The sequence below is a fragment of the Oncorhynchus mykiss genome, chromosome 7, assembly GCF_013265735.2.
Source record: "Oncorhynchus mykiss isolate Arlee chromosome 7, USDA_OmykA_1.1, whole genome shotgun sequence".
NCBI lineage: Eukaryota > Metazoa > Chordata > Actinopteri > Salmoniformes > Salmonidae > Oncorhynchus > Oncorhynchus mykiss.
The window spans coordinates 12,751,922-12,768,073 of NC_048571.1; the positions used below are offsets into that span (position 1 = coordinate 12,751,922).

The following is a 16,152-nucleotide window of genomic DNA, read 5'->3' on the forward strand; positions in this document are numbered from 1 at the left end:
CTGTCTGTCTGTCTCTCTCTCTCTCGCTCTCTCACTCTGTCTCTCTGTCTCTCTGTCTCTCGGTCTCCCTCTCTCTCTCTCTCTCTCTCTCTCTCTCTCTCTCTCTCTCTCTCTCTCTCTCTCTCTCTCTCTCTGTCTCTCTCTCTGTCTGTTTCTCTCTCTCTCTCTCTCTCTGTTTCTCTCTCTCTCTCTGTCTGTTTCTCTCTCTCTCTCGCTCTCTCTCGCTCTCTTTGTCTCTCTCTCTCTCTGTTTCTCTCTCTCTGTCTCTCTCTCTCACTCTCTCTCTCTCTCAGTCTCTCTGTCTCTCTGTCTCTCTGTCTCTCTGTCTCCCCCTCTCTCTCTCTCTCTCTCTCTCAGTCTCTCTCTCTCTCTGTCTCTCTCTGTTTCTCTCTCTCTCTCTGTTTCTCTCTCTCTCTCTCTCTGTCTCTCTCTCCCATAACAGTGCGTCCCGAGAGACTGATATCATTATTTTTGCCAAAACTAGATTACGATCAATGACCCCCTCCATCTCCTCTCTAAAAAGGGATAATTTCCTCTCTCCATTTTCTCTCATTCCCCCCGAATCCCTGCATCCTCTATGTGTTTAGTTCTAATGTATAAACTCCTCTCTTCAGATGGACACAATGCGGCCTTGTAACCCTGCTGGCGTATATTCTGCCTCAGGGAGAACAGAGACATTTACTGTAGCTACTGTACCTGAATCATGTAACAAGGTGACTGACTGATGTGAAAAGAGGGGATGGAGAGCGGAGGTAGACACTTCAGAGTCTCTTTGAAAGTGTATACTGTAGGCTGATTTTGAAGGAAATTTGGTCATTTCAGTGTGTGCTGCCCGGGTGCTGGACGTGTGTGCATGCATGCTCGCCTGAAGACATCTAATGTAATGGACATATTACTGTCATCACTGGCCGCCATCGTCAGCTTAGTGGGGGCAGAGATGAGAGTGATACGACAGAGAGGAGACATTTGGTTATAATGAGCGTTCTGTCTCCTATAGATGTATGTACGTCGGTGCGAAAAGTGCAAATCAGTCCCAGAACAACAGCAAAGGACCTTGTGAAGATGCTGGAGGAAACAGGTACGAAAGTATCTATATCCACAGTAAAACAAGTCCTATATCGACATAACCTGAAAGGGCGCTCAGCAAGGAAGAAGCCACTGCTCCAAAACCGCCATAAAAAAGCTAGAATATGGTTTGCAACTGCACATGGGGACAAATATTGTACTTTTTGGAGAAATGTCCTCTGGTCTGATGAAACAAAAATAGAACTGTTTGGCCATAATGACCATCGTAATGTTTGGATGAAAAGTGGGTGGGGCTTGCAAGCCAAAGAACACCATCCCAACTGTGAAGCACAGGGATGGCAGCATCATGTTGTGGGGTGCTTTGCTGCAGGAGGGACTGGTGCTCTTCACAAAATAGATGGCATCATGAGGAAAGAAAATTATGTGGATATATTGAAGCAACATCTCAAGACATCAGTCAGGAAGTTAAAGCTTGGTCGCAAATGGGTCTTCCAAATGGACAATGACCCCAAGCATACTTCCAAAGTTGTGTTAAAATGGCTTCAGGTCAACAAAGTCAAGGTATTGGAGTGGCCATCGCAAATCCCTAACCTCAATCCTATAGAAAATGTGAGGGCAGAACTGAAAAAGCGTGTGCGAGCAAGGAGGCCTACAAACCTGACTCAGTTACACCAGCTCTGTCAGGAGGAATGGGCCAAAATTCACCCAACTTATTGTGGGAAGCTTGTGGAAGGCTACCTGAAATGGTTGACCCAAGTTAAACAATTTAAAGGCAAAGCTACCAAATACTAATTGAGTGTATGTAAACTTCTGACCCAATGGGAATGTGATGAAAGAAATCAAAGCTGAAATAAATCATTCTCTCTACTATTATTCTGACATTTCACATTCCTAAAATAAAGTGGTGATCCTAACTGACCTAAAACAGGGATTTCTTACTAGGATTAAATGTCAACAATTGTGAAAAACTGAGTTTAAATGTATTTGGCTAAGGTGTACGTAAACATCCGACTTCAACTGTATATTAGCCCTCTGATTACGATGAAGAGCAAGACATGCCGCTCTGTTATGGGCCAGCTGCAGCTTATCTAGGTCTTTCCTTATCTAGGTCTTTTCACTCAACCACAAGACCAGACAATAGTAAAGATAACACCAAAATAGAGCCTGCAGGAATTGCTTTTTGCAGTGCGATGTCATAAAAGCAGAGCATATTTTTGATCACGGAAAGGCCTCTCCCCATCTTGACAACCATTGAATCTGTATGTTTTGACCATGACAGTTTACAATCTAAGGTAATGCCAAGTAACTTGTTCAACAGCCACACCATTCATTACCAGATTCAGCTGAGGTCTAGAATTATTGGTAAACATAGAAAAGAGTAGAGGGCCTAGAGAGCTGCCCTGCGGTACACCACACTTTGCATGTTTTAAATTAGAGAAGCTTCCATTAAAGAAAACCCTCTGAGTTCTATTAGATAGATAGCTCTGAATCCACAATATGGCAGATGTTGAAAAGCCATTCTCAACAACAGGTTAGGGTCAATAATGTCTAAGGCTGCTCTGAAATCTAACAGTACAGCGCCCACAATCTTATTATTATCAATTTCTTTCACACCAGTTAACAGGCATTTGTGTCAGTGCAGTACATATTGATTGCCCTTCTCTATAAGCATGCTGAAAGTCTGTTGTTAATTTGTTTACGGAGAAATAGGATTGTATTTCGTCAAACACAAAACACATTTTTCCAACAGTTTGCTAACTGGCAGTAAGCTGATATGTCTGCTGTTACAACCAGTAAAGGCCGCTTTACCACTCTTGGGTAGCAGAATGACTTTGGCTTCCCACCAGGACAAAGACTTTCCTCTCGTCTCAGATTAAAGATATGACAGATAGAAGTAGCTATAGAGTCAGCTACCATCCTCAGTAGCTTTCCATCTAAGTTGTCAATGCCATGAAGTTTGTCATTATTGACAAAATTAAAACTTTAAAAACTTTTCTTTCATTATTCATTTTTTTTATGCTTGAGTACGATGGCTCACTGTTCGTTGTTGGCATTTCCTGCCTCAGTTTGCCCACTTTGCCAATTAAGTAATCATTAAATTAATTGGCAACATCAAATGGTTTTGTGATGAATAAGCCATCTGATTCGATGAAAGATGGAGTTGAATTTGTCTTTCTGCCCATCATTTCATTTAAAGTACTCCAAAGTTATTTTTCTCCATTATTCTTTATATCATTCATAATACAATTTCTTCTTCTTCTTCCTTTTTAGTTTAGTCACATAATTTCTCAATTTGGGGTAAGTCAGCCAGTCAGATGTGCAGCCAGACTTATTAGACACTCGTTTTGGCCCGTTTCTTTCAACCATACCGTTTTTCAATTCCTCATCAATCCATGGAGCCTTAATATTTCTAACAGTCAGTTTCTTAACAAGTGAATATTTAACACTAATTGGAAGAAGCCGTTTCATAAATTCATCAAGTGCAGCGTCTGGATTGTAATCTGCTCCTCATTAATCACATCAGACCAACATATATTTTTTATATCATCCACATTAGAGTCACAGCAAAATATTTTGTATGATCTTATACACTATTTTAGGCCCTGCTTTTGGAACTTTGGCATTCCTGGATATAGCCACTATATCGTGATCACTGTATCCAATGTGTATGGATAGAGCTTTGATAAAAGTTCTACAGTATTAGTAAAAATGTGATCAATACATGTGGATGATCTTATTCCTGTAGTGTTTGTAAACATCCTGGTAAATTGATAAATAACCTGAACCAGTTTACAGGCACTGGTTACAGTGAAAAGCTTCCTCTTGAGCGGACAGCTTGATGAAAACCAGTCAATTATTCAGGTCCCCAAGAAAGTAGACCTCTCTGTTTACATCACATACACTATCAAGCATTTCACACATATTATTTTGATACCCACTGTTAGCACTTGGTGGCCTACAACAACACTGCAAAATAAAAGGCATTAGATGTGCCAAGTGAACCTGCAACCACAACACTTCAATAACACTTGCATAACACTCCACTCTAAGCATTACAGGGATATGGCTCTGAATATATACAGCAACACCTCCCCCATAAGCATTCCTGTCTCTTCTGTAGATGTTATGTCCTTGTATTGCTACTGCTGTATCATCAAATGAATTACCTAAGTGAGCTACAGAAATGGCTAATATAGGAATGTTATTGGAAGTTAGCAAGTTATTGATTTCATTAACCTTATTTCTAAGGCTACATATATTAATATGGGCTATTTTGAGCTCTTTCCTGGGTAGCTTATTAGAGATAGACATAATATGGAAAAGAGCAAACAAAGCAAGAGACAAATATATACATTCAGCAGTCCATTAACCAGTTGGTGTGTGTGTGTGTGTGTGTGTGTGTGTGTGTGTGTGTGTGTGTGTGTGTGTGTGTGTGTGTGTGTGTGTGTGTGTGTGTGTGTGTGTGTGTGTGTGTGTGTGTGCTGCGGGGTTGAAGCTATGAACCCATAGGCTTGGCTCTCTCATCCCTTCCGGGCTTTTGGGAGGGAGGGTGGACAATGAGCCTGTCATAGCAGATGTAAGCAATGTCCCCACGCACTCTGGCAGCTTTTATGGCTGGGACAAGTTCTTTCCTCTTCTGGCGCACAGCTTCCGGATAGTTCAAGTTGAGGAAGATATACATTCCTCTGAAGTTCTTGGCTCTTTTCAGAACAGCTATCTTGTCCTTGAATCTCAGGATCTTGACCACTATCAGCCTGGGCCTGTCACCTGGGCCGGTGGTGGGTTTTGCAGATCTTTGAGCGTGCTCCACCTCAATCTTCCTGTGGTCCATCTTCAGTTTCTCCGAGATCATTTCCCTTACTTTGTCCTCAGACTCCGTCCAGGTCTCATGTGGAGATTCTGCAATTCCGTCCACAGCCATGTTGTTCTGCCTTGAATGTCCCTCGAGATAATCTGATTTTTCCGTCATTGTTGTCATGGATTCACATACAGAACTAATGTCCTCTCTCAATGACTTACAGAATGGAGTCATATTTCCGTTCTCGTATTTAAAGTCATCGAGCTGACCCTGGGAGAACTGCCAATTGTTCTTCAGGTCCTGGACCTCTCTGGTCAGGTCGTCCATTCTTTTATTAGTTGACTCCACCAGTATTTGGACAAAATACTTGAAGCTATTTTCTTGTTTTTGTGACAACTGCTTGTAGAACTCTTTTTCTTCGTTAAAAGATCCTTCCCCTGTGATAGAGAGACACCACTGTCCTCAACGGTACTCCTGCCCGCTTTGGTTTTTGTCATGGTTGCAACACAGGTTACGCTGTAACTCCTCGCAGTTCCAGACAGGGCAGGTTACAGGGAAGATTGAAAACAACAAACAGCAGAGATCTAGACAGCCACAAGCCGCAGTCCCAGCTACATTGGCTAACAGCGTCACGTGCTGTGTTCATGCCCTCAAGAAAACCCAGCTATTTTGATAGGCTGGCTGCTACGCCAAGCAGCTCCTCAGACCCTGGGTCGGCAGGATCACTGGACAGATAGCAGCGGTCCAAGCAACGGATGCCAGCCGCGTGGCACGATCTAAACTCAGAAAGTAACTAGCTACCAAGAAACTTTTCAATAGACTTTCAAAACATTCCAAAACAACAAACCAAGCTCTCCCTTGTTCTGCGTTCAACAGGAAGTTAATATACAAATGCTAGACACTGGAATTGGTGGAGGGTGTTATGATTTTTTGTGAAAATGTCTTTCTAATCTTCCAATAGGGAAAAGCAGATTTGGAGCCATCATATAAATGGAATAAATGAAGCAGAGAATCGTGCTGAGGTGACTAGTCCTACACTCCAACATGTGTGTTGCAAATGGCTGGAGGTTAATCTTTAATGAGATCTGACTGGGACCCGTGCCAAGTGTGGAGAAGTGTGAAAAAATGAATATGCACATTACTCTTCCTGTTACACAAAAACATGCCATAGAAATAGAGATAGCGCTCTCCACAGGGTGAAAGCTCAGATTGGATCTAACTGATCTGACGAAGTTCCAAAATCAGACAGTTATGCAGCCCTTGTTACATGTGCATGGAATGTGCTGCTTCTCATGCACATGTACAGAGACACACACACACTCACAGTCTCACTACACTACACACTCACAGTCTCACTACACTACACACTCACTGTCTCAATACACTACACACTCACTGTCTCAATACGATTCACACTCACAGTCTCAATACGATACACACTCACAGTCTCAATGTAATACACACTCACTGTCTCAATACAATACACACTCACAGTCTCAATACGATACACACTCACAGTCTCAATGTAATACACACTCACTGTCTCAATACGATACACACACAGTCTCAATGCAATACACACTCACAGTCTCAATGTAATACACACTCACTGTCTCAATACGATACACACACAGTCTCAATGTAATACACACTCACTGTCTCAATACAATACACACTCACAGTCTCAATACGATACACACTCACAGTCTCAATGTAATACACACTCACTGTCTCAATACAATACACACTCACAGTCTCAATGTAATACACACTCACAGTCTCAATACGATACACACTCACAGTCTCAATGTAATACACACTCACAGTCTCAATACGATACACACTCACAGTCTCAATGTAATACACACTCACTGTCTCAATACGATACACACACAGTCTCAATGTAATACACACTCACTGTCTCAATACAATACACACTCACAGTCTCAATACGATACACACTCACAGTCTCAATGTAATACACACTCACTGTCTCAATACAATACACACTCACAGTCTCAATGCAATACACACTCACAGTCTCAATGTAATACACACTCACTGTCTCAATACGATACACACACAGTCTCAATGCAATACACACTCACAGTCTCAATACAATACACACTCACTGTCTCAATGCAATACACACTCACAGTCTCAATACGATACACACTCACAGTCTCAATGTAATACACACTCACTGTCTCAATACGATACACACAGTCTCAATGCAATACACACTCACAGTCTCAATGCAATACAATACACACTCACTGTCTCAATACAATACACACTCACTGTCTCAATACGGTACACACTCACAGTCTCAATGCAATACACACTCACTGTCGCAATACAATACACAGTCACAGTCTCAATACAATACACACTCACTATCTCAATACAATACACGCTCACTGTCTCAATACGGTACACACTCACTGTCTCAATACAATACACACTCACTGTCTCAATACAATACAATACACACTCACTGTCTCAATACAATACAATACACACTCACTGTCTCAATACAATACACACTCACAGTCTCAATGTAATACAAACTCACTGTCTCAATACAATACACACTCACAGTCTCAATACGATACACACTCACTGTCTCAATACAATACAATACACACTCACAGTCTCAATACAATACACACTCACAGTCTCAATACAATACACACTCACTGTCTCAATACGGTAAACACTCACTGTCTCAATACAATACACACTCACTGTCTCAATACAATACAATACACACTCACTGTCTCAATACAATACAATACACACTCACTGTCTCAATACAATACACACTCACAGTCTCAATGTAATACAAACTCACTGTCTCAATACAATACACACTCACTGTCTCAATACGGTAAACACTCACAGTCTCAATACAATACACACTCACAGTCTCAATACGATACACACTCACAGTCTCAATGTAATACACACTCACTGTCTCAATACGATACACACACAGTCTCAATGCAATACACACTCACAGTCTTAATGTAATACACACTCACAGTCTCAATGCAATACACACTCACTGTCTCAATACGGTACACAGTCACAGTCTCAATACAATACACACTCACAGTCTCAATGTAATACACACTCACTGTCTCAATACAATACACACTCACAGTCTCAATGCAATACACACTCACAGTCTCAATACGATACACACTCACAGTCTCAATGTAATACACACTCACTGTCTCAATACGATACACACACAGTCTCAATACAATACACACTCACAGTCTCAATGTAATACACACTCACTGTCTCAATACGATACACACACAGTCTCAATGCAATACACACTCACAGTCTCAATACAATACACACTCACTGTCTCAATGCAATACACACTCACAGTCTCAATACGATACACACTCACAGTCTCAATGTAATACACACTCACTGTCTCAATACGATACACACAGTCTCAATGCAATACACACTCACAGTCTCAATGCAATACAATACACACTCACTGTCTCAATACAATACACACTCACTGTCTCAATACAATACACACTCACAGTCTCAATGCAATACACACTCACAGTCTCAATACGGTACACACTCACAGTCTCAATGCAATACACACTCACTGTCGCAATACAATACACAGTCACAGTCTCAATACAATACACACTCACTATCTCAATACAATACACGCTCACTGTCTCAATACGGTACACACTCACTGTCTCAATACAATACACACTCACTGTCTCAATACAATACAATACACACTCACTGTCTCAATACAATACAATACACACTCACTGTCTCAATACAATACACACTCACAGTCTCAATGTAATACAAACTCACTGTCTCAATACAATACACACTCACAGTCTCAATACGATACACACTCACTGTCTCAATACAATACACACTCACTGTCTCAATACAATACAATACACACTCACTGTCTCAATACAATACAATACACACTCACTGTCTCAATACAATACACACTCACAGTCTCAATGTAATACAAACTCACTGTCTCAATACAATACACACTCACTGTCTCAATACGGTAAACACTCACAGTCTCAATACAATACACACTCACAGTCTTAATACGATACACACTCACAGTCTCAATGTAATACACACTCACTGTCTCAATACGATACACACACAGTCTCAATGCAATACACACTCACAGTCTTAATGTAATACACACTCACAGTCTCAATGCAATACACACTCACTGTCTCAATACGGTACACAGTCACAGTCTCAATACAATACACACTCACAGTCTCAATGTAATACACACTCACTGTCTCAATACAATACACACTCACAGTCTCAATGCAATACACACTCACAGTCTCAATACGATACACACTCACAGTCTCAATGTAATACACACTCACTGTCTCAATACGATACACACACAGTCTCAATGCAATACACACTCACAGTCTCAATGCAATACACACTCACTGTCTCAATACGGTACACAGTCACAGTCTCAATGCAATACACACTCACTCTCTCAATACAATACACACTCACTGTCTCAATACAATACACACTCACAGTCTCAATGCAATACACACTCACAGTCTCAATGTAATACACACTCACTGTCTCAATACAATACACACTCACAGTCTCAATACAATACACACTCACAGTCTCAATACGGTACACACTCACAGTCTCAATGCAATACACACTCACAGTCTCAATACGGTACACACTCACTGTCTCAATACAATACAATACACACTCACTGTCTCAATACAATACAATACACACTCACTGTCTCAATACGGTACACACTCACTGTCTCAATACAATACAATACACACTCACTGTCTCAATACAATACAATACACACTCACTGTCTCAATACGGTACACACTCGCTGTCTCAATACGGTACACACTCACAGTCTCAATACGGTACACACTCACAGTCTCAATACGGTACACACTCACTGTCTCAATACAATACAATACACACTCACTGTCTCAATACAGTACAATACACACTCACAGTCTCAATACGGTACACACTCACAGTCTCAATACGGTACACACTCCCAGTCTCAATACGGTACACACTCACTGTCTCAATACAATACACACTCACAGTCTCAATGTAATACACACTCACAGTCTCAATACAATACACACTCACTGTCTCAATACAATACACACTCACTGTCTCAATACAATACACACTCACTGTCTCAATACGATACACTCACAGTCTCAATGTAATACACACTCACTGTCTCAATACGATACACACACAGTCTCAATACGGTACACACTCACAGTCTCAATACAATACACACTCACTGTCTCAATACAATACACACTCACTGTCTCAATACAATACACACTCACAGTCTCACTACAATACACACTCACTGTCTCAATACAATACACACTCACTGTCTCAATACAATACACACTCACAGTCTCAATACGATACACACTCACAGTCTCAATACAATACAAGACACACTCACTGTCTCAATACAATACACACTCACTGTCTCAATACGGTACACCCTCACTGTCTCAATACAATACACACTCACTGTCTCAATACAATACACACTCACTGTCTCAATACAATACACACTCACTGTCTCAATACGATACACTCACTGTCTCAATGTAATACACACTCACTGTCTCAATACGATACACACACAGTCTCAATACGGTACACACTCACAGTCTCAATACAATACACACTCACTGTCTCAATACAATACACACTCACTGTCTCAATACAATACACACTCACAGTCTCACTACAATACACACTCACTGTCTCAATACAATACACACTCACTGTCTCAATACAATACACACTCACAGTCTCAATACGATACACACTCACTGTCTCAATACAATACAAGACACACTCACCGTCTCAATACAATACACACTCACTGTCTCAATACAATACACACTCACAGTCTCAATGCAATACACACTCACAGTCTCAATGTAATACACACTCACTGTCTCAATACGATACACACACAGTCTCAATGCAATACACACTCACAGTCTCAATGCAATACACACTCACTGTCTCAATACGGTACACAGTCACAGTCTCAATGCAATACACACTCACTCTCTCAATACAATACACACTCACTGTCTCAATACAATACACACTCACAGTCTCAATGCAATACACACTCACAGTCTCAATGTAATACACACTCACTGTCTCAATACAATACACACTCACAGTCTCAATACAATACACACTCACAGTCTCAATACGGTACACACTCACAGTCTCAATGCAATACACACTCACAGTCTCAATACGGTACACACTCACTGTCTCAATACAATACACACTCACAGTCTCACTACAATACACACTCACTGTCTCAATACAATACACACTCACTGTCTCAATACAATACACACTCACAGTCTCAATACGATACACACTCACTGTCTCAATACAATACAAGACACACTCACCGTCTCAATACAATACACACTCACTGTCTCAATACGGTACACACTCACTGTCTCAATACAATACACACTCACTGTCTCAATACAATACACACTCACTGTCTCAATACAATACACACTCACTGTCTCAATACAATACACACTCACAGTCTCAATACGATACACACTCACTGTCTCAATACAATACAAGACACACTCACCGTCTCAATACAATACACACTCACTGTCTCAATACGGTACACACTCACTGTCTCAATACAATACACACTCACTGTCTCAATACAATACACACTCACTGTCTCAATACAATACACACTCACTGTCTCAATACAATACAATACACACTCACAGTCTCAATACAATACACAGTCTAAATACTATACAAACTTTCTCAGATGAGCAAATCACATCTGGCTGAGGAGGACATTACCAGTTATCATCACTCTGGTTGTGTCTCTTGTCATGCAGCACCAGACCCCAGTGTCAACTCACCTCGTTGGTAAACAGAACTGTTGTTGTCGCCAAAAGGAGCCACACAAAGCAGTGCCTGTACTCACTTCCCACCCCACCTCAGCCCTTTCGAGCCCTGTACCCCCTCCTTCCTCTGCCCTCGCCAGGGTTTGTGACCAGTGCCCACCCTTCAGCTCCTCTGCTCTGTCCACACCCAATCTACCATTGGGCATCCGCCCCCAATCCCCAAGAAATAGGAGACAACCGTGTGTGTGTGTGTGTGTGTGTCCTCACTGTGCCCTGCTGTTATCCTGGTGGGGCAGGATGGGGGTGATTAGGGAAACCCAATCTGGTGGGAGCAGTTTGGTAGTGAGGGATGAAGGGAGGGAAGAACAGAGTAGGGAACAGAGAGATGAATAGAAAGGAAAGTGTTTCACTTCGTCCACTGAGCCACTCAGACAGAAGGGGAGTGTTTGGGATGGAATACTGTACACTGCTACAATGCAGTTCAACCAAGGTGCATGAATAAACTGGATCTTGCAAGCACCTGGATGGGGGTGGGATGGGGTTGAGTTGGGGTAGGGTTCAATGTGTTTTGTAGAGTGTTTAAGTCTTGATTTAGCTAAAAATTCATAGTGTGTAAAACATTCCCTGAGGTCAACATTTTGACCATATTTGAGTGTAAAGACATCAAGACCTGGTTTGTGTATCCACACACCCCAAAAAGTATAATCACCCAATGTGGGATTCGCTGTTTGGTTAGAACCACAAGAAAGCAAAACAAAACCTCTTTTGATAAACTGACTGAATGAACTCCTCCTCGGTCAGTATATATATACACACACACACACGCACACACACGCACACACACACACACACACACACACACACACACACACACACACACACACACACACACACATAAATACATATATTTGAGTAAGGCAGAGAAAGATGCAGATCAGCACAACATCTATGGCTGTGTTTCTTATACATAGGAACATCTTCTCAAGACTCACTCAAACTGCACTTGTTGTCGCTCCAGATTTCAGCTCCGCCCGAAACTGACGTCACGTAGGTGAATCCACAAGTTCAGGTGCGTCTCTGAGAGCGCTCAGAGCACATCAGTTCTAGTCAGCGGTAAATCAGTGGACTGCGTCTCACCCTAGACGGTCTCTCCCTGGAGCTCTGTTGGATCTGACTATGGCAGAGTGAACCAAGCAGAAGAAGTAGGGATACATGGAGCCTCCCTGACACTCAGGAGAGAAAAGGTGAGGAAGACAGGCTGATGTGTTGTTCTGTTCTCTGTCAGCTGACTTCTTTTTCTCTGTTTATTTCATTAGATGAAACATTTCAAAAACTTTGGAGACGTGTTATGTAAAATGTATTTTTGTTATCACATGATGAAAGTATTGTGGGGTTGAAAATAATAATTTCATGCACAATGTCTTGAATTGACCTATCATAATAATAATAGATGTATTTTATATAGGGGTTTTCATTACACATTGAATCTCAAAGTCACTTTAAAAACACCTTATGAAGTGAATAAAAAAACAACACTTCAACTTCTTGATATTTTATTACTATAGCATGTAAACCCCATTGATGTGAATATTGTGTCTTCGAGAGGTGAATGTAACGTGCAGTTATAGTGCAGTTATAAAAACTTAGTACGGCTATATAGCTCAGCTGTACACTCTTAGGGGGAACCTAAAAGGGTTCTTCGGCTGTCCCCATAGGAGAAACCTTTGTAGAAGCCGTTTTGGTACTAGGTAGAACCCTTTTGGTTCCAGGTAGAACCCTTTTTGGTTCCATGAAGAACCCTTTCCACGGTTCTACATGGAACCCTAAAGGGTTTGATTTGGAACCTTTCCCTATGGGGAAAGACAAAGAACCCATTTTTTCTAAGAGTACTACACATTAGAAATGTTGGCTGGATCAGTAGTTCATTATAACATTGGCACTGGTCTAGCCAAGCAAATGTATTCAGTTCTCTTTCTCTGTCTCTCTCTCCTCCTCCTCTCATCTCTATACTTCCTCCTCTCATCTCTATACTTCCTCCTCTCATCTCATTCTCATTCTCCTCCCTCTCTATTTATTTTTTTAACCTCAACTTTCACCCCCTTCTCCTCTCCTCTCTCCCTAGAGTAGAGTGGATTGTTCCTGGGCAGCAGAGGAACGATGAGCTTGGGGACCCTGTACCTAATACTTTCTTATCTCCTCCTTCCTCTCTCTTCCCTCCAACTCTCCCTACTTCGATCCAGCTCTCACCCCCTCTCTCCTCTGGTCTCTCCCCAGGGTAGAGGTGTGTGTTCTGGGCCAGAGGAGCAGGAGAGATGACCTGGGGGACACTGTACGCCCAGCTGGCTGGTGTGAACCGCCACTCCACCAGCCTGGGGAAGGTGTGGCTGTCTGTCCTCTTCATCTTCCGTGTCACCGTGCTGGTCCTGGCGGCCGAAAGCGTCTGGGGGGACGAACAGAGTGACTTTGTCTGCAACACCCTGCAGCCGGGCTGTGAGAACGTCTGCTACGACCACTTCTTCCCCGTGTCCCACATCAGGCTCTGGTGTCTGCAGCTTGTCTTCGTCTCCACGCCTGCTCTCCTCGTCGCCATGTACGTGGCCTACCGTAATCACGGCGACAAACGCCAGGTCCTGCAGCAGGGTTCAGTCGGGGGGCGTTGCCGCAGCGACAAGGCCCAGGCAGCCCAGGAGGCTGAGCTAGAGAGTCTGAGGAGGCGGAGGCTGCCAATCACCGGGCCGTTGTGGTGGACGTACGCCTGTAGTCTGGTCTTCCGCCTGCTGTTCGAGGGAGGCTTCATGTACGTACTGTGTTAGCTCACTGAGCAAAGCCTAACAAGTCTTTATTTCAGGCCGACAAGTTACTTGAGTGTAGCTCAATGAACCACCTCCATTACATACAAACGCTTAAGAATAAGATGTCGATACACTTCCTCAAGATTCATGACATCACCATGTACAAGTGTAAGATCTTAATTTGATCACCCTGTTGCAGGAGAATGTTCCCGCAATGCAGGAAATGTAAATCTTGTAGTGTATTTGAGGTTAAAAAGGCTTCTGAAGTTTGTAATTTCCACTTTGAAATGTCAGACATGATTTTCCCTTTACGAAAAATATATCAACCCCTACAAAAATGTCCATTAATTATAATCAACACAATAATTCACATTTCCTGTTGCTGTAGGATTATTTACCCGCTGTTGCAAACTGTCTGAAATAAAGATGCTACATCTGTAGTTCTAAGCCTTTATCTTCCCCTTCGTTCTCCAGGTATGCTCTGTACGTCTTGTACGACGGCTTCCAGATGCCCAGGCTGGTCCAGTGTGACCAGTGGCCCTGTCCCAACGTGGTGGACTGCTTTGTCTCCCGCCCCACGGAAAAAACTGTCTTCACCGTTTTCATGGCCGCCTCCTCCTGCGTCTGTATGGCTCTCAACATGGCCGAACTGGCCTACCTGGTCACCAAGGCTATCGCTCGGTGCCCGTCATCACGGCGCAGAGGGGGGAAACAGAAAGGGAAGGGTGCAAACTGTTCCTCAACCTCTTCCAAAGACAAGACTGCAGCAGAACAAGAAGAATGAGAAGTTGTTGTCGTCCTCTTCGTCTGGGTCCACCTGCAGCAAGGCGGTGTGAGGACGGGGGAGCTATAGACATAGCGTACATATGCACATACAGACGTGCAAAACATCAGTAGCCTACAGTACACACACAAACACACTGAATCATAAATATGTGTAAACACTGTGTAGTCCACTCCAGACATGCACAGATCTCCTTCCCTGCTCAGTCACTGGAGTCACTACGCCATCTAGTGGCCAATATTCACACATGGCCACTGACCCCTCAACAGGCGAAGACAGGCCGACAGACAGACAGACAGACAAACAGACAGACAGACAGACATTCAGACAGACAGACAGACAGACAGACAGTTTGTATTGCTCCTATGGAATTGTGATGTTGGTAATGAAGAGATAACATTGTAAATACACTGACAATGGCATCCGCAGAACCACAGTAGAGTACTATGAGTAAAGGCTTATGCAATGACCTACAGAGGATGTGTGTGTTTTAAAAACTCCTGAAATAAAAACATATTAGATATTTGATATACTGTCGGATCATTGAGACACATTTTAGCAAAGCTGCATTTCACAATTTGGGTGATGGTGAGTGGTCAGATGTTTGTAAATCATGTGGTTGTGTTAGTGGGCCTGACGAAGCACATCCCAGCACTTAATCATGAGATGTGATGTATTATATATATTATTTTCAGATAGCATAAATGTAAAATAGAGTACTAGAAAAAATATACAAAGTGCACAAAAAAAGAT

At 42.4% G+C, this 16,152-nt stretch overlaps 1 pseudogene; it reads left to right on the plus strand.

Annotated features, from left to right (window-relative positions):
• Positions 1-12,887: 12,887 nt before the first annotated feature.
• Positions 12,888-15,891, plus strand: LOC110527313 (annotated as a pseudogene).
• The last annotated feature ends 261 nt before the right edge of the window (positions 15,892-16,152 follow it).